Source organism: Phyllostomus discolor, chromosome 15 (assembly GCF_004126475.2).
Source record: "Phyllostomus discolor isolate MPI-MPIP mPhyDis1 chromosome 15, mPhyDis1.pri.v3, whole genome shotgun sequence".
Lineage (NCBI taxonomy): Eukaryota > Metazoa > Chordata > Mammalia > Chiroptera > Phyllostomidae > Phyllostomus > Phyllostomus discolor.
In genome coordinates, this window is record NC_040917.2 from 11,015,499 (window position 1) to 11,037,357 (window position 21,859).

At 46.3% G+C, this 21,859-nt stretch overlaps 1 protein-coding gene and 1 long non-coding RNA gene across 8 annotated transcripts in view; both read right to left on the reverse strand.

Moving 5' to 3' along the window:
• The window catches only part of RGS7 (regulator of G protein signaling 7), a 307,380-nt gene that overhangs the window by 221,739 nt on the left and 63,782 nt on the right, over positions 1-21,859 (reverse strand). The gene's annotated exons all lie outside the window — the stretch shown is intronic.
• Positions 8,143-9,698, reverse strand: LOC118498302. Its single transcript, XR_004900821.1, has 2 exons — positions 8,353-9,698; positions 8,143-8,322 (listed from the first exon to the last, which is right to left on the reverse strand). It is a non-coding gene; the product is annotated as an uncharacterized LOC118498302 (long non-coding RNA).

Genomic DNA, 21,859 nt, shown 5'->3' on the forward strand with positions numbered 1-21,859 from the left:
TCAATGATTTCATGGATATTCAAGAGACAGAAGGCCCATAATTGAATATAATAATAGATCTCCCAAAATCAGAACTGTTGGTGACAATAGCATGCAAGCTGTTAAACAATCTGACTCCGCAGATGAAAAGCTGGGGTTCAGCGAGGCAGCGTGACTAATTCCAAGTCACACACACCCTGAGTGACAGAGCTGATGTCAGAGCCCAGACACTCTGACTTTAAACTCAGTGTTCTTTCAATCCGCAAGAGTTCCTCCGATGATGAAGTGCAAACTGGCTAACATAAGCAAAAAGGGAAGTATATTTGAAACCTGGGAATTTGCAAGATCACAAAACCCGGAATAGACAGGAGCCAGGCAGCTCTATAAGGTTTCCATGGCGATGTCTGCTACAGGGCTCACGATGACGTGACCAATGGAATGAATGAATCAACTCCAGCAATGTTTACTGCTCTTTATTCTCCTCATTGTGGAAGATCACATATATATTTTGCCTACTCCTCTCTTCCTTGCTGACTGAATCTGCTTCCCCAGATAGCGGCCAGGGACACCAGATACCCACCATCCCCGTCTCTCTTAAACCGGTACAGGAAAATAAGACATGATGAGGAGTCTCATGGGTGCTCCAAAGTACTTGTTCTCTGAGAGAGTTTTCTACCTTCCCAGCTCACCCTCTCTTTCTGTTTTTACGAGCTGCTGTGCGCCTGTGTGAATGTATAGTGATTATGTATAGTGTGCCATTAAGGGCCCCGAGATGACAACCTGGAGAACAGAGAGCCAGCCCTCCAAGGCCAGCTGAAGGGAAAGGAAAAGTGTCCTCTGATACCACGAAGCAAACGAGCCCTCCCACCACCCCACCGTCTCCCTCCAGATCTCTCATTGTGTGAGACCGTATATTCACTGCTTAAACAGCTGTGCACTGGCTCATTTCTTGCTTTCGGCTCTAAAACATCCAAACTCATGCATCACTCAGGACTTTAAGTCCATGGACAAAGGGTCTAGTGGGCCAGCCGTGGCCTTGTGCCTGCCTCTGAGTGGCAGCAAGGGGAACAGCACAGTGGCAGGAGTCTCTGGGACCCTCCAGCTTCTTTAGCATGAAGCCAAGCACCTTGATTTGCCTTCCCATTGAGAGGCTGTGCAAAAGGGGAGAAGGAGGCAGGACACCCCAAAACTACGAACGTCCCTCACTTATATATCTTATACTGACAGTTTTTCAGAAACATAACTGAAAAACTGAATGCATGACTACCACAAAGCCTATTGGCTGGAGTGGGAATAGATGCACGTAAACACTTAAGGGGAAATCAGTCACCTCGTCTTTTCATGTGGAAACGAATAAAAAGTGAAATGTATTCAGAAATCTTACATAACATGCAATTTCACAGTTCAAGGTTTTTATTGTTCCTCTGTGTGCAGAGCTGGCCATGAAGCAAATTTATGGATCCCAAATGACTTAGTTCAGCCTCTCACTCAATTTCTCTTGTGAACAGCTTGTCATTTGACCCTGAATAAGGACACCCATCACCTTATAAAGCAGGATGTTTATTCTTTTGATTTTCTATTTCTGGTTTATAAACACACTGGTGATGGACAAGAGAGACCTTCCATCTTATTAAACTATGCATATCGTCTGCCACAAAGTCACAAGCTAAGTCCAACTTGGTCTGAGAGCATGGTTTGATTTGACAGAATGTCAACAAATGCGGGTGGAAGTTTCCAGCATTGTTATCATGCCCAAGTTCCTCTCACTGAAGAAGTGATATGATTTTGCTTTGAATTTAAAGCTCATACAGGCGAACACTTAACAATAGGGCTGAGCTACAGAAACGCTACAGGAAGGAAATTTTCCACTTACATCCAGGGCTCAACATAATTCTGGGATCTAGAAAAACATGTATCTTGTGTTCAGTGCATACACATTCCAGGAGTCAGACCTGTGCCCTCTTTATATTACAAAGAAAAACTCTCTTCTTTCTTTCCAAGAGCTCGGCTTTGCCCCATTTAGTCCATTACGGAACACGTCCCATGCAGAGCAAGACAAGATCATTGGCACTTAACTGATGGGCTTTTGAGAAAGAGATTTAAGAACACAGACAAGTGCTGGGTCAAAGCCGATGGTGCAAACCAGGACGAACATAAAATATGCAAAAAAAGTTAGCCAATAAGCCCTGGCTGGTGTAGCTCAGTGGATTGAGCGCAGGCTGCAAACCAAAGCATCGCAGGTTCGATTCCCAGTCAGGGCACATGCCTGGGTTGCAGGCCACAGCCCCCAGCAACCGCACATTGATGTTTCTCTCTCTCTCTCTCTCTCTCTCTCCCTTTCTCCCTCCCTTCCCTCTCTAAAAATAAATAAATAAAATCTTAAAAAAAATTAGCCAATAACCCGACTACAATGACAACAATATTGAAAAAGATATTGTTGCCACATTCCTAAAATATTCAAGAATTAACAGTACTTCTAGGCCCCAGAATTCTTAATCCAGGTCAGAATATTTCATTTAAAAGTAATTTATATTCAGAGAGTATAATTCAGGGAAACAATTAAACGGGAGGTTTCACCAGGAGAACCACAGGGGGCAGGAGCATGGGGGGTGGCCAGCTCAGCTCACCAGGGCAGCTCTCCTTGTATCTGGTTTACTTATTGTTTCTAAAGATTTTTCTCTGAGCAAAGAATAATGTAGAGTGAAGCCCACAGACTTCAATGTTCAAGTACAATCTGGGCTAAGAAATATGTCATGCAGCTTTTTATTCTGTTCTAGAATCCCCTGGAAAAGAAAGGTTTTTCTTGGGCCCTCCGAGAATTCCAACCAGCTTGGGCAAGACCAGGCATGTCAATCAAGTGCTCTGAGGCTATCCTGCAACAAACGGTCTCTCTGCCTGAACTTAAAACTCCAGCCACCAAGACAGTCCCCAGGACTAAGCCCGGAAGGCACGGGTAATTCACTTCCTCTGTTCTCCACTCGGAACAGCTCCTTCCCCAGAGGGCCTCACATGCCGTGCATACAAAAAACAACAGTGTGGGGTGAAGCAAGTGCCCAGATAGAAATGGGGTGCACGGTGCTGAGGGAGCTGGTGGGGGGCCACCTGGAGCCAGCCAGCTTAGTCAGTCTTTTACACTGTGTGAGCATCAATGTGGTGCATGTTATGTATCTGTCTATAGTGTGTGTGTGTGTGTGTGTGTGTGTGTGAGAGAGAGAGAGAGAGAGAGAGAGACAGAGAGAGAGAGGAGGCAGAGGCAACAACCTCTATCTGAAGATACTATGCCCTTGTCTCTGGCACAGGATTTTGTATATATCATGAAGTCTTGCTCCGAACATAGCATTCAGGACCAGGTACTTTGAGACTAGCTATTTTGTGCCATGGAAAGAGACCTCACTGATAGATTTACTACATATCTGTTGCCCCAAGATTTGGAATAAATACTATTTTTTCCTTATGACAACTTTACTAGCCCTCTCTTTAAGAAATAGTAGGAGAAAATTAAGAATTTCATAAAGTGAATATATATATCATGTCTAGAAATATTAAAGGTAGAAAGATAAAGAGATAATAAGTACTAAAGAACTTGAATTTTTTGAGATTTGTTGCAAAACACTTGTTAACCTATTTTCCGTCTTTAATTGGTCACTAAGTCTTCAAATAGCTTTTAAATCTCTATCACTCCTATTCTTCCTTCACTGGCATGAGGTTGGTTTTGTGACATTAACCTCTCTTACTCTCATCTAGACAACGGCACCTGCTGGTTGCCCCCCTTGCTTCTCGGCGGACCCCACGCGTTATGTGCTCCACCCAGCAGGCCGAATGGTCTCTGTTAATTACACATCTGATGGTGTCCCTCACCTGTGTAAAACCCTTCACTATCTTCTCCCAACAGCCTTCCAGGAAAAAGTCCACACTTTTTAGTCCCTTCTTGATGGCCCTCCATAACCCGACTCTTTTCTTGTCACTTGCTCCGGACAAATGAACCACCCATCATCCCCAACACATGCTGTAGACTTGGATGTCAACATTTCCTTTTACGGCCACTCCTATCGCCAAAATATGAAACGCCCCTGGTCTTAGTCTAGATCGGTGGTTTCCAAGGGAGTATCAGCCGAATCAACATGGGAAACTTGTAAGAAATGCAAAAAATATCAGGCTTCACACATGAATTAGAAATTCTGGGAGTGCGGCCAGCAATCTGCAGAGAAGCGCTGTATTCTTACACCTGCAGCTGTTGTGCTTCCATCAGAGAAGACAGAAGGTGCAAAAGTGTGCAAAGAACCAGCAGTGAGCCATCCCTTACTACACTGCCTGTAACTTAGCACCCATGTGGCAGAAGTGAGTGAAGACCACAAGGTCCCTTGTTCAAGCTGAAAGAGGCTCGAGGAGAGCAAACAGATAATGAGCTCAAGGCTTGAGGCATCAGATAAACATTACAGAAACGGAGATTCTCAGCGTCTCTAAGGTGTGGGGAGGTCAAATTGTTCAATCGCATTTCACAGATGAGCCCGAGGCCCAGGAAGCTGAGCTGGCTCACTCAGGGGCATCAAACAGATGGTCGGGGGGAACGGGACTGAGGTGTCCTGGGAGGAAAGCTGCATGGCCAGACCCTGGAATCATTTCATGGCCACTGACACAGGCAGGTGCCCTGGGTGGACACGGGGGCAGAATGACCAGCGTGACAAGTGCTACTCTTAATAATTTGGTGAACTGAGCCTGCGGTTTAGACTCCCTGCCACCAGGCGGAAGTGAGGTCCCAGTGAGGTGAACATCATTCCGAGCAGTGCCACACGCAAGCCACTGAAGGGTGTGAGGGAGCCACGGGGTCTGTTCTTTAGACACAGTCACAAACGTTACACGTATAAAGGTGTATGTGTGAACATTACTTGTGAGAACACAGACCCGGTTCGACTCAAATCAGGTTGCTGCTTCTAAGGTACTGACATGCAAAAGAGTAAACCTCACCTGGCTGGCATAGCTCAGTGGATTGAGCGTGGGCTGCAAACCAAAGTGTTGCAGGTTCGATTCCCAGCCAGGGCACATGCCTGGGTTGCAGGCTACGGCCCCCAGCAACTGCACATTGATGTTTCGCTCTCTCTCTCTTCCCTCTCTAAAAATAAATAAATAAATCTTAAAAAAAAAAGAGTAAACCTCATAGAGACATGGGTCTGCTCCATGGGTGTCATTTATACATGCATGTCACATAAAATGGGTGTCATCTTGATATGTATTATAAATAAATATAAATGATAAAAGTGTATAATAAGAACATATAAATATATGTAACTATATAATACATAACTATGTATTATATGTAGGTAGGAACTGTATGTCATATTTACTTTAGTATATATTATATTCCTATTATGGATTTAGGAATTGTATATATTTGGGAATATAATGGTAACATTGAAATATAATAAAATTATAACACGATTATATAATAAAAGTATAACGAAATTCTAATGTGTTACTGACATTATCATTTTAAATAATGACATGAAAATATGGATGAATGCTGGTATCTGGGGGCAGATACCAGAGTAGAGAGACCCCTGCTCTCCTCCCGGCCCTTTCTGCTGGCCCTGCGCTCTCTTCCGAAGACGGGCTCAGGCTGGGCTCGTGGCCGCAGGAAAACCTCACGTCAACATGCCTTTGGGTCCCTTCTGACAGGCGCCATTGCTTCTTCGTCTTCATCAGACAGGTGGTCCATCTGCCCTCCCCGGGATGCGGGTAGGATGGATGTACCCATTCACTTTGTGGAGTGGTAGAGGCGATAGTTTCACCTACAACAACTACATTTACATTTACAGCTGTGTTTTAGCACGAGATATGCCTTCCTAAACTATATGTCTGTGTTTTGAAAGCTAAATCCCAATCTACTGTATTCTATTTACATTGGGGAAATATCTGATGTAGTAGTAATCTGTATGTATTGACCACTGGATTTATAAAGCTTTTCACATATTGTTTTATGTGACACTCATAATCACTTTATTAAATAGAGTAAGCCTGCTCTGATATGTGTACATGCACAAGAATAAGTGTGCGGACGGATGGTTAGATGGATGGATAACAATGGGAGAAACTGGTCAATCATAACTTTTGCCTACATCCTCCACAGTATGCATGCATGGATCATAATTTATTAACTGCTTCCCAACTAATGGGCCTTTAGGTTGTATCTAAAACTTGACTAATGTAAACAATACCATGGTAAATATATTTTGATTAATGCGTAATTATTTTCTAAATGTAACACTGTCAGGTCCAAAATACGGAGTTAGGATACACATTTAGCACTCTGCCCTCCCCAAAGGTTCTGAAATACGCACCACTGAAAGTACTTAAGATTGCTGTTTTGTTTTACACAGAATGTGGTGCAATTTTTTGATTTTTGAAAACCTGGTGAATGAAATATATTGAGCCACTTTTATTTGCATTTGTAGTTATTAATAGGGTAGGATATGGATATATTCATTTAATGCCCACTTTGTATTTTTGTTGTAGTTAACTGTGCATTCACATTTGTATATTATGGTATTCTTTTTAAAAAAAGGTTTTATTTATTTATTTTTAGACAGGGAAGGGAGGGAGAAAGAGAGAGAGAGAGAGAGAAACGTCAATGTGCAGTTGCTGGGGGCCGTGGCCTGCAACCCAGGCATGTGCCCTGACTGGGAATTGAACCTATGACACTTTGGTTCGCAGCCCGTGCTCAATCCACTGAGCTACGCCAGCCAGGGCTTATATTATGGTATTCTTTCTTTACTACTGAGTCATAAGCATTCTTCTTTTAGAAATATATTAAAATTGGACTGTTAAAAACAAGGTAAACTTTTTCTCTAGCTTTAATATAGTCCAAGTACAAGAGCTTTGTGCACATGTCCTTTGAGACATATTTTTCCCAGTGTGTAGCTAATCTGTTCGTCCGCTTCACAGGATCTTTCACAGAGCAAACGGTTTTATCTTTAACAAAATCTAATTTAGTGACTTGTGTTTTTTGTGTTGCATGCAAGACAACTTTCTCAAATTTAAGAGTGTTCAGATGTTCTTCTACTAAGTTTTAAATTTTGGTTTTCTAGTATATGACCCTTTGTAGCCAATTTTTATAGATGGTACAAAGAGTCAAGTTTCACTTTTTTTTGTTTTGTTTTGCATATGAATACCTAATTGTCAGAGCACAGATTTGTTGGAAAAGATTACCCTTTCCCCATTAACTTGGCCTCCATTTTTGTCAAAAATCATTGACTCTGTGAGTGGTCTGTCTATTTCTAAACTCCTTTTCTGAAACCCCTTTTCTAAATGTTCAGGTGATTCCCAGCCTTTTGCACGTCCATATAAATGTTAGTATCAATTTGTGACTTTCTACCTAAAAAGTTTGCTAGGATTTTTATTGAAATTACATTAAACTTATAGGTCTTTGGTAGAGAATTAAGATACTAAAGATATCGTGTCTTCTAAATACATGTATATCTTATCATCCAGCAACACCTTCCAAGATACATATGTTAAAAACTCCCAGACAAGTGCACCAGGAAACACACACAAGGATGTTCCTGGTACCGCTGCTTGTAATAGAAAGACAATAAAAAATATTTTCACGAGTTGAGAAGATAAACAAATGGTGATGTATCTGTACATAAATACATTATGAGACATTGTATGACAGCTATCTATGGATTCATTCATAACACAATGCTAAATTTTTTAAAGAATAGATACAGTGTGATTCTATCAATACTACATTAAGAGATGTGCAAAGCCAATGACATTGTTTCAGAATGCAAATATATGTGGTAACATTGTAAAGAAGTGCTGGAGAAAGACAGATACAAAAATGAGGATATGGTAGCTTTTCAATAAACAGGAAAGTGATAAGCATCTAAGGGCTTCAAAGATTTTTTTCTTAATCTTGATTGCAAGTTCATGAGTATTTATTGAAACGCTATTCTATGCAGCATATGTATATTTTACACTGTCCTTTTCTAGTTCATATTTAATAAAAATTCACTTTGTAAAGAAAAGAGTGAACAATTTTGTTGGAGAGGGAAATAAGGGTAAATGAAATCTTAACACTAGGACAATGGGCCCAAGTCTCATCGTAGTTTGTTTGGGTTGCTGTAACAGAACACCACGGGCTCATAAACAATGGGTATTTATTTCTCACAGTTCCGGATGCTGGGAAGTCCAAGAACAAGGCACCAGCAGATTCAATGTCAACTGAAAACCACTTCTTGGTTCTCTCCTCCCTGTATCCTCACCCGGTAGAAAAGGTGAGGGAACTCTGTGGGGTCTCCTTTCTAAGGGCACAAGTCCCATTCAGGAGGCCTCCACTCTCATGACCTAACCACCCAAAGATTTCACCCTTGTGACCTCATCACCCAAAGGTTTCAACTCCCAGCACCATCACCTTGGGGGTTAGGATTCCAACGTTTGAACTTGGGGGGCAAACAAACCTTCAGTCCATAACAAACACGTCCAGTCCTTCTTTTAAAATTGTGTAATCTATTCTTTACTCATACCTTTCGACTTTGATCTAGTAGAAAGGTATGATCCACTTTGATCTGCAAAACAATGTCCTAAATAACACCTGAACCGTCCCCAGTAGTAAACATTTTAGTAACTTCTGACACCCACTGCCTACAAAGTAATGGAAGCACTTTAAAACACGAGAGGAGCTGTAGTTTGGAAAAACACACCGTGGAAGACGAAGCAGGCAGGGCCCGCGGGAGCGGTCTGTGCCTCGGAGGAAGCCCTGGGCCTTTAGAGAAAAAGTCACTTTGACAAATGGCCCTTCCACAGTGTTTGCACACCTGTCAGATGGTGTCTGTCATTTGTCAAGTCATAAATAGAAAACTCTATAACTCAAGAGGAAAAATAACTTGTTCTCACCAAGAAATACTGGGAGCATGAGAAAGTTCAGCGATGAGGAGGCTGAGCCTGCAGCGATCCAGAAGGTCCTTTGAATAATGAGCAATGCTGCTGTTTTTTGTCATTTTCACGTCTGTCTCCTCTGTTCTCAAAGGCAGGGCCTGGCCTTGCTCATCTTTGAATCCCTAACACTCAGCGATAGCTCTCAGTGTATCCTTGATTGCTACTCTAATATTCATCTACCAACCTTTCTTTAGCATAATAACATTAAATAAATACAAATAACATCAAAACCATCTTTTATGGTACCTTTTCAAACTTGATTTTTGTGCCAAATCATGAATCCTTGGACAGTTTCACAACATTTTGGAGATATTATTCAAATAACTATTTGATACGAAGAATATACTACCCGTAGCACAGATAAAAATCAATCCCTGGCTGCTCTGAATTAATTTTTACAATGGATGCTAATGAAAAAGTACTTGAAGCAAGAGGCTTTTATCATTGTACTTCAGCAAGACAAGGACCTCTGCCAAAATGTTTTACTATGAAGCCCTGACTGCTGAGAACACGTGACTGTGAGGACAAAAGGGAAGAAACGAACTAGTTTGAGGACAAAGTCAGACCAAAGGAAGGGAGCCTTTCCAGGCAAGGATTCTCAAGTCAGCAGGAGGCCCTTAATTTTTCAAGAACGTATACTCAAGGGTCACACATTTAGATCCTCTGGAGGCAACACTTCTGCCCCTTGAAGAGGTAAATTATTGGGGGGCTCTGTGAAGAACAGAAGAACCCTCGCCAGGCACACCCAGACTTGCACGGCGAGCCTACAGAGCACGGGCTGAGAACAGACCGTTAATCTTTTTTAATTTTTATTTTTCTTTATTTTTATTGTTGACGCTATTACAGGTGTCCCAGTTGCCCACCTCTGCCCAGCCCCTGCGCTCCTTCCCTCTCTCATCCCCACGCTGTTGTCTGAGTCCATGGCTCATGCATCTATGTTCTCTGGCTAATCCCTTCACCGTCTTTCATTTGGAACAGACCTTGCCTCCTGGCCATGGTGGCAGCAACTGGAACAGGTGACGGCAAGCGTACGACCAGGAGGCTCTAGAGCCCCCACTTCTCAGGACCCCAACTTGCCCTGAGCCAACACCCCCCTGAGCAACACCCTGTGGTTTTCTTTCTTTGAGAAACATCATTTTGTGATGTTTCCATACTTGGGCAACATGTTACACATAGTGTGTTTGCACTTCATTTAGAAGCGCTTTCCCAGAAACCTGTAAAGAAATTCTGCGATGTGCTCTGGCTGCTGTGGTTCAGTTAGCTGGGCCTCATCCCACAAGCTGAACGGTCATGGGCTTAAATTCCAGTGCATGCCTGGGTTGCGGGTTCAGTCCCAGGTCGGGGTGCCTACAAAAAGGCAACCAGTCCATGTTTCTCACGTGGATGTGTCTCTCCCTCTCTTTTTTCCTCTCTTCCCTTCTCTCTCTCTCCCTCAAAAAAGCAAAAAGCATGTCCTCAGGTGAGGATAACAAAATTTAAAAAATAAAAACTAAATTTGGAAATTCTCATATATGATGCCCCTTTCCACACGGAAGACAGAATTCAGAGGGAGAGGAGGCTTTGTGGCTGAAGCTAACTGGCTTTTGCCTAATTTTGACTAAGCCTAACCCCCACCCCTCGAACACACATCCACAGTTAGTTCCACACATAAACTGTCAACCCCCCGAGGCTGCGCAGGGAGGCAGTTTCACTCTCTCTGGACAGGAGCCCGGAGTGCACAGCCTTAGGGAAGATGGAGGTTATCCTGCGTGGGGCTTGGGACAAGGGGTCAAATGGGCGGTGCCACCCCCAGAGCACCACCCATCTTACCCTCAGGATTTACTGCCAGGATGAGAAATGACAGCAGTGCTCGCTCTCTGAAACTCTAGACTTTCTAGAAACTCGGGGACAACCTCTGTGGTATCACCCCCATCAGCAATAAGCCTTGAGACAGATTCTACCGCGACTAACTTTTCTTCCTAGTCTGAGCCTCCAATCGGTCTCTACCTAGTCTTGTCTCTATTTTTTAATGCAGTTTAACTGCAGAATGTATGGAGACAAGCAACACTGGGTAGCAACTCTGGCTGAGAACCAACTCTGTGCTGAAACCCCCACAGCACAGCGGCCTGGCATTCCCGGCCTGGGAAGTCCTCTGCCCACTGATCCCACTGCCCACTGGTCCCACTGATTCCTGCCGAAGGGAAAGAAACGAGGCTGCTCGATCCCGTCGGAACCTCAGGGTGTAGAATCTCAAACCCCGTTGGCAACAGGTCTAGCTGTTCTTCTAAATGAGGGATCGGCAGCTTCCCTTGACCCTTTCTGTACAATTAACAGCCTGTGACCCTTCTCCAGTTCATGTGGGTGACAAGTGTGAGACACAGCAAGCCGAGCGGCCCTGGTCTGCACCAGTCGTGCCCAGATTTACGAGGCACCAATACGTGCATCCAGAGTGTCGCCTGGAAACGAGACTACATCTCTGCTGTTTCGCCCCAGAATTCTCCCACCGGTCACAAACAGGTGCATTTTGTGGTGCCCATGACTTTGGCACCGTGGCAGCCGCCCCAAACGCGGCCGAGTTCTAGGACGTAACTTGGGGCAGACAGAAACACGAGCAGGTGCTGCCAGTGAGGAAAATACAGCGTGGCAAGAATCCCAGGCTCACACGCAATGCAGGGAGCGTCGAGAAACTGCCCCCAGCCCTTGGGAGCCGGATGTCCAAACGGGAAGGTTGAGGGACACTTCAGTCAGTCTACAGCAAGGACTATCTCACAGTCCCCCACAGGCTGAGACCCCCATTATGTTTAAACCGCTACTAGAATAACCCGCGTGTACATGGCTGTTGTAAGACTCCAGTCTCCCAAGGAAAACTCTGAAATCCTTTCCAAAACAGCTAAAATGACCAACTGAGATGGTGCCAAAATAAACATATTGATAAAATTAAAATTTGCCCTTTTTGAGGCTGCCCCGTAGGGTCTCGGGGGAAGGTACAAGTTCCTGTCTTCGAAGTACTTACAATCCAGTTCAAGGGAAGACAACGCACGTCCCTCTGGGAAATGAAGGGTCTGTCCAAAGTGCAAGTAAAACACACGTTTTGAACTCCGTGGGCCAACAGCAAGGAAGCCCCGCCCACCCCGCGCTCCCCCCTCCCCGGGCTGCGCAGCGCAAAGGGAAGAAAAGTCGCCCCGCCCTGGCGCCAGGTGAGCAACCAGAGGCGCAGGGAGCAGAAATGTCTCAACGGATCTCACACAGCAAGTGTTTGCCAGGATGAGAGGCAGCTTTTACTCTACGAGGCTGATCATTAAACACGTAGAGAGAACCCATTTCTTTTACTGTCGTTGACAATTCAGTCTTTAAAGACACCACGCAGGTAGAGTGACTTAACTAGTATATTTACAGGCGTTATGATTATGGATCCCAACCTCCTAAAACATGTGGCTCAGCCGAAAATTTCCGATGCAACTACAGAAAAATCTACTGACTATCTCTGAGAATTCTCATGCACTGGGCCGGCCTGAGGTGTCTCCCTTGTTTTTGTGCCGTCCCAGGCACTCTGATTGGCGGACGCCGGAAAGGACGCCCTTTTCTTCTGGGAGTGGAGGTGGTCGCAGCATTTCAATCATCTCAGCAAACATGCCGGAAAAGCCTTAGACACACAGTGGGGAAAACAAATTGACAGGGAAGGCGGGTGCAGGAAAAGTGAGCAAATTCTTCTGCGACGAAAAGTCTTCCATGTTTCAGATGCAAGGAGTCACAGGAAGAATTCAGGGGCAAAATTCAGATTCATCGAATATCATCATCTGCAATGTTTAAAGCATCTAGTGACCTTTTCCAAGGCAATTAATTTCCTTGAATACTGTGTGAGGGCTGCAGCAGGCCGCGTGTCTTCGGGGACAGAATTAAGTAGATAAAATGAGGCAGTCACAAAGCGGAGCACTCTCTCCCAGGCTCTCACCCACGCCCACAGTAGCAATGACCCAGGTCACATAAGTCAGACCACCTACCTACACTCCTAACGAGGAAGAGACAGCACAGGGCAGGTTCTCATCTGACCTGGGCTGGACACTGTGAACGTCGCAGAAGCCTGAGTGTTAACTAACCAAAATTTGGTGGGATGGGATGGGGTGGGGTGCAACTCAACTGATCCATGGCGGGCAAGCTACAAGGCAAATTTCCATATCGATAACTCAGCCTAGCAGCATGGCAACTGCCATCCCACAGTGCTGTCCTACAGGGTTTCAAGGAAAAGAATTTGTGTAAATCTACTCCATCGTTCCTTTAGTTCCGCGTGTAAACAGGGACGGTGATTCTCCAAGGCCATAGGCAATGTCACTGGCAGCAGGGGACCATGTCACAGAGCAGAAAATGATAGAGAGGTAGAAGTATAAACCCCAGTTCTTCCCTTTTGGGGGGCCCCCATAACTAGGTCACTTCCCCCTTCTTTATTCCCTCTCCCTCCTCTCCGTTTCTAGCGTTGATTCTAAGAACTACTGCACCTTTTCTGGTGTCTCAAAAAGCTGAAAAGCACTTTAAATACTCCGTGTCGTCCTACACGGTAAGTAATTATTGCGCAGCAACGACGTGGCAGGCACCACAGCAGGCGAGTACGCACCAGATGCGGCCCTGGCAGCCAGGGGCTCACCCGGAAGTTGGCCTGCAAGGGCGATGTGTGAAAGTGCGATTAACATAAGGACTAAAAAGAAACCACAGAGCATCACGTTGGTAACAAATTACACATCACTAAAACACTAACCTCAAAGAGCGACAGCGATCGTGTTTGGTGCGCAAGAGTGAAAGCGCCTGAGACACGGCAGGTAGGGCACCGGGTCCTTGTGCCACTCCCACCTGTCTGCTCATTGCACCCCATAACCCAGGGGCCCAGCCCCGGATGATGCCCCTCTGCAACTGGGCAAGTTTAAAATGGTAAAGCGTTAGCCCTGGAAGGAACCTTGGGGATCATCTAGTCTCACTCCCTCATTTTAGGACTGAGCCCAGAGATTACAGTGTTGGATCACAAGCCCAGGATTAACGTGTTGAATAGTGAAGACCGGTGGACGCAAGTCATCTGGTCCCAGTCCTCTGCTCTTTCGGTTCCACCTGTACTGTCTCCCCATCCTCGTCCTGTGCCTCCCCAAGTTCTCACTGTTGGGCTCACAGAAAGCCCACCTTCACCATGAGTCCTTCTGACCAGCGTGGCCCTGTGGTCCCACTCTTCTTTGAGTTCCTTCAACACTCAGTCGGTTGCCCCATCACACACTCTAAGCCACACAGCTGTCCCATCAAACATTCTATTGTTTCTTATAGGAAACTCTTGCAAGACCACCGTGGGTTACTGGAGGGCAGTACCACTCCTGCCTTCTGCTGGGTGCAGACAAGGTGGTTCTAAATGCCAACCGATGGCTGAGTCGTCATTTAACGTAGCCTCAGGGTTCCTGTCCCTGCAGGCTGGGTACATCAGTGACCTGTGCTGCCTAAAAAGCCATACTTCTCTTCAAGGTGTCACCCCTCCTTTCCCACAGGGCACCCAGTCCGAGTATCTGTGTCTCAAAATTCAAAGGACATTCAACGCAGGTTTAGATAAGACAAAAGGGTAAAAGTGTAAAAGGTTACAGAGTTTATTTTGGGGGGATTTATAGGTTTTGCTCCATATGTGTGCAGATCTTGGATAAAATACTTAACCTCTGTGAATATTCTGTGTGTCTCTAATACGGAGATAATAGTGTCTGCCTTAAAGGTAAACAATATTGATGGGATTAAAAACAGTTCCAAAAGTCAGCAACAGACCATTCTAATGCCATTCCTTCATCCTGCTGCTTCCTTTCCCCTAAAACCAGCTTTATCCAATGCCTCATTCTGCTAATTCCTCATACACCCCATTCTGCTAATTCCTTACATGACTTTAGCAAATATATCAACAGTTGGCTAACACAGGATGAAGATGGGACTCTTCCCTAAGACATCTGTTTCAGCAGAAGACTTCTCCTGCCAAACTTCCGCAAGCCTCCAAGGGCTCACGTTCTCAGGAGGAGGGCAGGCAGTGGGGTTGGTTGTGTTGGGGAAAAACTCCCGCCTGGCCCTCCTCACGTCTATGCCACGTGGGCAGCAGCCTCAACATGTCTTGGGAAGTGCCCGGGACTGGGGCTCCCGACTCTATGTCCTCCTTTCAGTTCCTGTCCCTCGTCTCAGACATGAGCACAGCAGCTGAGATGGTCACGGAAGCCTTGCCCAGCTCTAGAATTCGATTCCGTTCCTTGACACCTGAGAGATGGATGCTAAGCAAGGACCAGCAGTTGTGACGTTAATTGGAATGAAGGAGAATGCCCTCCTGGTGGTACTAGATGTGTAGGGAAGTACTTTGATCGGGAAGGCAGGGAATCAAACATGCCACTTTTCCTGCCTCTTTATGGTGTGGGAAGATGAGCGTAACTTTCTGATGGAAATGAAAATAATAAATGTGAACCGCATATATATATACTAGGTGGTAGGCCAGAGAAGATAACAATAATCAAAATCACCGCTGGAAACGGGATCTTTCAAGTGAAATAAGATTACTTATCAACATTAGGACATAGTCTATAGATCCTCAAAGTCTGAATTTCAGACCCTCACACACAAGGTTAGAGCCCCCCACCCTACCCAACTCTTCATCCTCCCTTGCAATGTGTGGGTAATTCACAGTAGGTCTGGCAGGAAAGAGGAAAGGAGGTCTCTCTGGATGGGTCCCAAGTTCAGGCGAGGCTCCCTGGGAGATACCTGTGTCTCCAGCTGATGACATTGTTCTAATTCTTAAAATATTTAGAATCTTTTTACAGGTGGCGGAGACGCCGGCATTCTCTGGCCGCTGGCTGAAAATCGCAAAGTAAGCTCTCTGTCAATCAAATAAATGAGTACTTCATCTTAATAATAACATACCCAAGGCAACAAACAACACTGTTCAACGACAACAAAAAAAGCTGCCGGAAGTTCCTGGGCACTATCCATCACCTCCCTGAGCCTCGTGAGAGCGGCTGTTTTACCGGTCCTCAGTGCACAGCCCTGTGGGAACGGAATTCTTATGTCAGCTCTGAAGCAAAACAGCACTAAAACAAAACAGAAAACGAGCTTCATCTCTGAATCAACAGCTCAGAATTGTGGCCACATTTTACACTGTTACTGTTGTTACAACAGGATTGTTACAAAACCATAGAGTTCGGAGTGCTACCTCCCTGAGTCTTCATGTTTCCATTTCTGAACAGAAACCATACTTCTTTAAGAGAATCGTGACTATAGGCAGCCTCCACTTTTGGTGTTTCTGTTCCCATCTCATGAAGAAAACCAGTACATCACATTATTTATCTCATTTATTTAAAGTACCAACATCTGGTAATGAGGACCCTACCTGCAATTCCTCCAACCTGCTTCTAGTCACCAGCCTGGGTCTGGGAGACACTCAGAGACCAAACGTGAACGTCTGATTTGCCCTGGAATGGCTCCAGAGAAGACAGGCAGAGCAGAGAGGGCACAGCCACCGCAGCTGGTCCCTGGCACTGCTCTGTCTCGTTTTGTAAGAGCACAGGCAGGCATCACCGGCCATCTGTCAGCGTGGTTCAAGGGCACGATGGACAGATGAGACCACACAGATCTGAACCAGGTGGGCGCTACCCTCCTTAGCCCGGGTGGTAACTTGTGGGAGCAGGCGGATCTGTGTGGGAACCACTGGTCAGTTCACTCGTTACTCAGCACGCCGTGACACGGTGCCTGGCGTGTGCCAAGGGACTGAGCACGTGGCAAAAAAAGTATGAGTCCAAAACACCTGTACCTCGAGCTTATTGAAATGTTGCAAATTGTTGCAAATGTTGAGTTGCAAACTCTGGGGTCAGAAAGGGGGAAACAGGCTTGGAAGTGCTAATGTCCATGAAACATGCAGCAGGGACAAGACAGAAATCAAACAAGTGCTGTGTCTGTGCTTTTAAATAGGGAATAGGCAAATCACTGTTTTTTCCCAAATTCTAGGAAATCATAGATAACCCTAAAGTTGAACATGTTACTTGTTGATAGCCATTGTACCGCCCCCCTAAATTTGCAAAGGTCTTGGAGTTTATCCAATAGCATTGTTGACTTAGCTATTACCACTTTCACTTGTATTTGAGTATTTTTTAAATACCCATAGACGATAGACAGTTTCTCACAAGCATGTGTCCTTTTAAAATATTATGACATTGATTCTATTTATTGATGGAGAAACTTGAAGGTTTCCCAGTGGCCTTTTGAGAATATCCTGGACATAACTAGCATACATGACTGTAGTCATAGCAGGCCACCGCCTCTTTTCCCTCTACAATGACATGAAGTGATTCTGGTAGACGATGCTGACGTCTCCATTGAGCTGTAGTACCTGACAGTCTCAGGTAGCTCAGCGCAGCAAGTGCGGATTGACTTTCCCCCATGATGCCACAGGAGATGGAAACACAGTGGCGGGGGCAGGAAAGCATGGAGCAGACATAAGCACATGAATGGAGGAAGGATGTGAAAATTAAGACCCCACATTGTGTGTGTGTGTGTGTGTGTGTGTGTGTGTGGACAGCTGAGGAAAACAAGGGTCTGGAATGGCCACACCGCAGCTCCTCTCCCTGTGGTGCTGCCTCAGATAAGGTCCCCTAGCTAGAGCCCTCCTTGTGGAAGGGGACAGGCATGGTTATTCTTGCTTATCCCTGAGTGTAGCGGGCCTCCATCCCCTGCCAGACCATGGAATTATCCCAACAAGCCAATCTCATCCTCCCATAAGAACCAGGGCTCGCCCCAAACTCTCACTACAGTAAAGGCTGCCTCCCATGTCTCCTCCTCCTTCACTCTGTTCCCCAGCACAGCCTGCACCTGGCTCTGTGTGGTTCGGCATTCTCCCCCAGGCTGTGAGTGCGTGTGCTTGATAAACTGCTTTGGACCTCATTGATCCAGTGTCGCGTGCTGTGTGTTCTGACATCCCTACAACCTAAGACAGGGCTGTCTCCCTCACCAGTGGGGTGAAAAGAAAGCAACCCACAGATCCCTGACGGGCAAAGTTAAAGCACACAGCTGATTCCGCATACCCAGAAGGTGGTATCTGAACTACAGGGCGTCCAGGAGGGTGGAAGGCGGCAGAAGACGCCGAGAGGTTTCCAGTGGGCAGGAGGACAGCTGCCATGGGAGGTGTAAGCAGAGGCGGCCCTGTGAGATCCACATCTATTCTCAGGGTACAGGCAGTGCAGGAGGGCTCCAGGGCGGGCTTGTGTGGGTTGGATGAGCAAAAGAAAGAATGGACTTGAACCAGTTACAAGACAAGAACGGAGGCGCAGGGAAGCAAGCAGAAACAGGTCGATGGTAGAGCTGGGATGGACACTTAGTCTCAGGAAAATAAACCAGAACTCCGATTACTTGGATTGAATCGTGAGATAAAATACTAGCATCCAGGTCACCCTGATCCCCAGTTTTCCGGGTAGTAACCCCAAGCATTATATATTTATTCGGCTCCCTCTTTTCCCTGCCCGCCCTGCAATGCACAAGACACACACGCGAAGACAGACGGTTTCAAGTCTGAAATAGAGTCAATCTGTAGGAGAGCTTGCACAGAGCTCAAGAAGCACCGTGAGTCGTGACAAACTTCAGGATTCCCTGCTTGGGATTCGAGAGCCTTGGCGCCGCTTGCCATCCTTCTGCCCCTCCCTCATTTTAATCGTGCTGTTGTCCTGGGGCTTGACACCACATTTTCAGGATGGTTATTTGCCTATTTTAAAAATTATTTTGCAGCTTCAGAGCGCCGGGATGATCTCAGGTCTCTGTGACTTTCGAAGAGCTGGAAGTAGCTCATTAAGTCTGTTTGCCAAACCCCTAGGGAACTGGGTTTCGTCAGAGTCAAAGGCGGACTCCATTCTCTGATTTTTGCATGTGGCTTTTACAGGGGCTGCTGTGGCTCCATGATTGCGTGAATCTTTCCTTTTCTTTTACTTTAATGTAAAAGCTCTATCCAGTACTTCGTCACTGCTGAACACTCATTCATTTCTTGAGCTTTCTCATACGGAGTCATGGTCATTTTGCTATTGTACCTGCAAGGGATCTTCCCTCAGTACAGAATACAGAGCTCCTGTGCGGTCTTCTGTATTCTTCCGCACTTCGAGGGATTAAAGTCCACGTTTGGAACATTCATTCATTCAGCTAACACTTGGGACACGCCTCATGTTTTCGAAGGACTCGGGAGAAACTTCAGAAACATAGTGAGGAATACAGTTTTGTTTTAAAGCATGTAAGCATGCCATTTGGACATAAAAATCTGACAACAAATCCAAGAGAAATACTCATTCTTCCTTTCCCTAAAACCTTCTCAAATCCTGGATCTGAGATTGTACCTATGAGAACAGGCTCGTCATTCAGACCTTTGCTGTCTGCATCAGCCACAATTAAGCAAGTCACATCTGAGCTGGCCTGAATTAAAACCCCCGCGTCACTAATCCAACAAATCAGGAAATTATTTGGTTCCATTGTTCCCCCTAGAAACCTGCATCTGGGAGCCTTGGCCTCCATCCCCAGGCTAGCCTGGGGATTCGCCTGCACGGCTGTTCCGCACCTGTCCCAGGCACTCCCAGAGGCTGAGACCTGGATTCCAGGGTCCCATGTCCATCTCTCAGTCCCCTGCTTCTCCAGTATCTTCCTCAAAAAAAAAAAAAGATACATAGAAGGTAGATTTGGGGCCCCCTCCCTATCTGAAAATATCTTTATTCCTTCCGCACCTGTCATGGAGGGTCTGACTGAATCTCGAATTCTGGTTTACATGACTGTAACCCGATCAAGCCATCGTTTTTCAGGGCCCTGAGGGGTAGTCCCCTTAACTCCCAGAGAAGCAGGGAGCTGCTGAGAAGCCTGGCCCCACGCCTAACCCGAATCCTCTGTTTGGACCCGTACTTCTCTCTTTGGTGTTCTAAAAACTCGCAAGGATCTGCTTTGATTTTTCTCTTTCAATTTTCGGCACTATCTGCTTGGCAAGCCTTTCCCTCTGGAGACCCGTATTCCTTGGTTTGGGGAATTATTCTCACATGGCTGTTTTCACTCATTTGTCTGCCCTTATTATTTCCCCTCTGGAGTTACAGCGCTTCCCGCAGTCACGTGTCCGAGTCCCCAGTCTCGGTGCCCTCGCTCTCCCACCGCCACTTTCCCCGCCTCCCCGGGAGAGTTCTCCACCACGTATCTCCCTTTTCAGCGCACACACTCCTTATTGCAAAAAGCTCTTTCCAGTTCTCTGGTTTCTCTATTCCTAGCGCAAAATACACCGCATCCTCTATTACTTGTTTGAGGATGTTACTTGTAGTATTTTTGAAGGGATTTTTTAGTTTCCTGTTTACACTTTTTAAATATGCAATTTCAGTGTATGATCCTGTTGCCTTTCCTTTGAGAGCTCGTCCACACTGCCAGCTTCGGCAATGCTCCTCCAACTGCTTCCTGGCACTCACATGTGCAGCTGGGGTGCTAACAAGCTGATCGGACCTTTGCATACCCCGGTGGTCTCACCAGTTGGTGGGCCTCAATGTTGGGTAATTGACAGTGGCAGGCTTTTATACTGGCATGTCCCCAAAGCCGCTATCTGGCGGCCTCTCCTTCTGTCTTGGGAAAATGAATCAGCAGAGCTCCCGCCTGCCATTCCCCGGCACTGGGACTCCCAGTGTCCAATATGCAGACTCCAGCTCACGCCCCTGCACTCAGCCCTGCACTCCTCACTCGTGACTGACAGCCTCTCACCAGTGACAGCGCCCCGCTAGTGACATCGTCAGCCAGATAATGCTCCGCTGTGGGAGCCCGTCCTGTACCCTGTAGGATGTTTACATATTGCTGGCCTCTCACCACTAGGGGCCAGAAGCATCCCCAAGTAGAAGGAGAAACAAAATTTCCCCAGACATGGACACATATTCCCGGGGGGGCAGACGGAGCACAAAATGGTCCCTGCTTAAGAGCCACAGGCCTGCAGTGCCCCTGGGCCCCCTGAGGCCACAGCGTCTCCACTCACAGAAGCAAGGGGAGAGGTGGGTGCCTGGCACCCCGGGGGATGGGCAGGAAAGTGGAAGTGCACAGGCTGTGCGTATGGATTCTCCTATAATCCTGCCTCACGCTCTCTCCCCTCAGTCTGTTGTGCCTGATCCTCACGGGCATCCCTGTGAGGTGCTGCTGAAGGGCACCTGTCTAGGCTGCCCACGTTACAGCATCTTCCCGCCTAAATCACTCTTCACACACTCTGAAGATGTGTGGGCACCTCTGGCCACTCCCGCCCCCTGCCTCTTTGCTGATGACCTTGCCCTTTCTGCCTTTTACTGGCGTTTCCATGGGCATTTTGGAAGGGAGCTGAGATGAGCCACCTGTTCAATGCACCGTGTCCAGCTAGAAGCCTGGACCGTTATCGTACAAAGTTGCTTCGTGCTTTGTGTGTTTCGCTCATTATATAAGGAGTTTCTTCAGTAATTATGCTAGAAATTGTGCTAAGTATACAGAGGGATGCCGACCTTTCATGCCATTATTCCCCAACCTAAATCAACTATCTCATGTTCTCAGGAGATTCCTTTTAAGAGTTTAAGGAGAATGGAAGAGTTGATGAAAAGACTCTTCTTTGGAACCAGCCCAGTACCGCTGGGTGACCGCAGCAGGACCGCGGCAGTGATGCCCGACGCTCTAGCCTGACGCTGCCTTCTGCAGAGACGGGGGAGACACACCAGGGGGCGCACGCAGCAGTGTTGGTGGAAGCGGCAAGTAAAACGAAACCCGCAGGAGGCCTGGGGTCCACCGCGCGTCCATGGCAGGGGACCCTCCAGCAAGACCTTCCGCCACACTGCATGGTTTTATCACGCTGGATGTTGCCAGCTAGTAAGAGCAGTAATACAATTATCTCATAGTTTTCCAAACCTTTTTTTTTTTTTCAAGAACTGCCAGAAATGTGCCTTTAGCTCACTTGCCCATGTGCTTCTGGTCAGATTTAGAA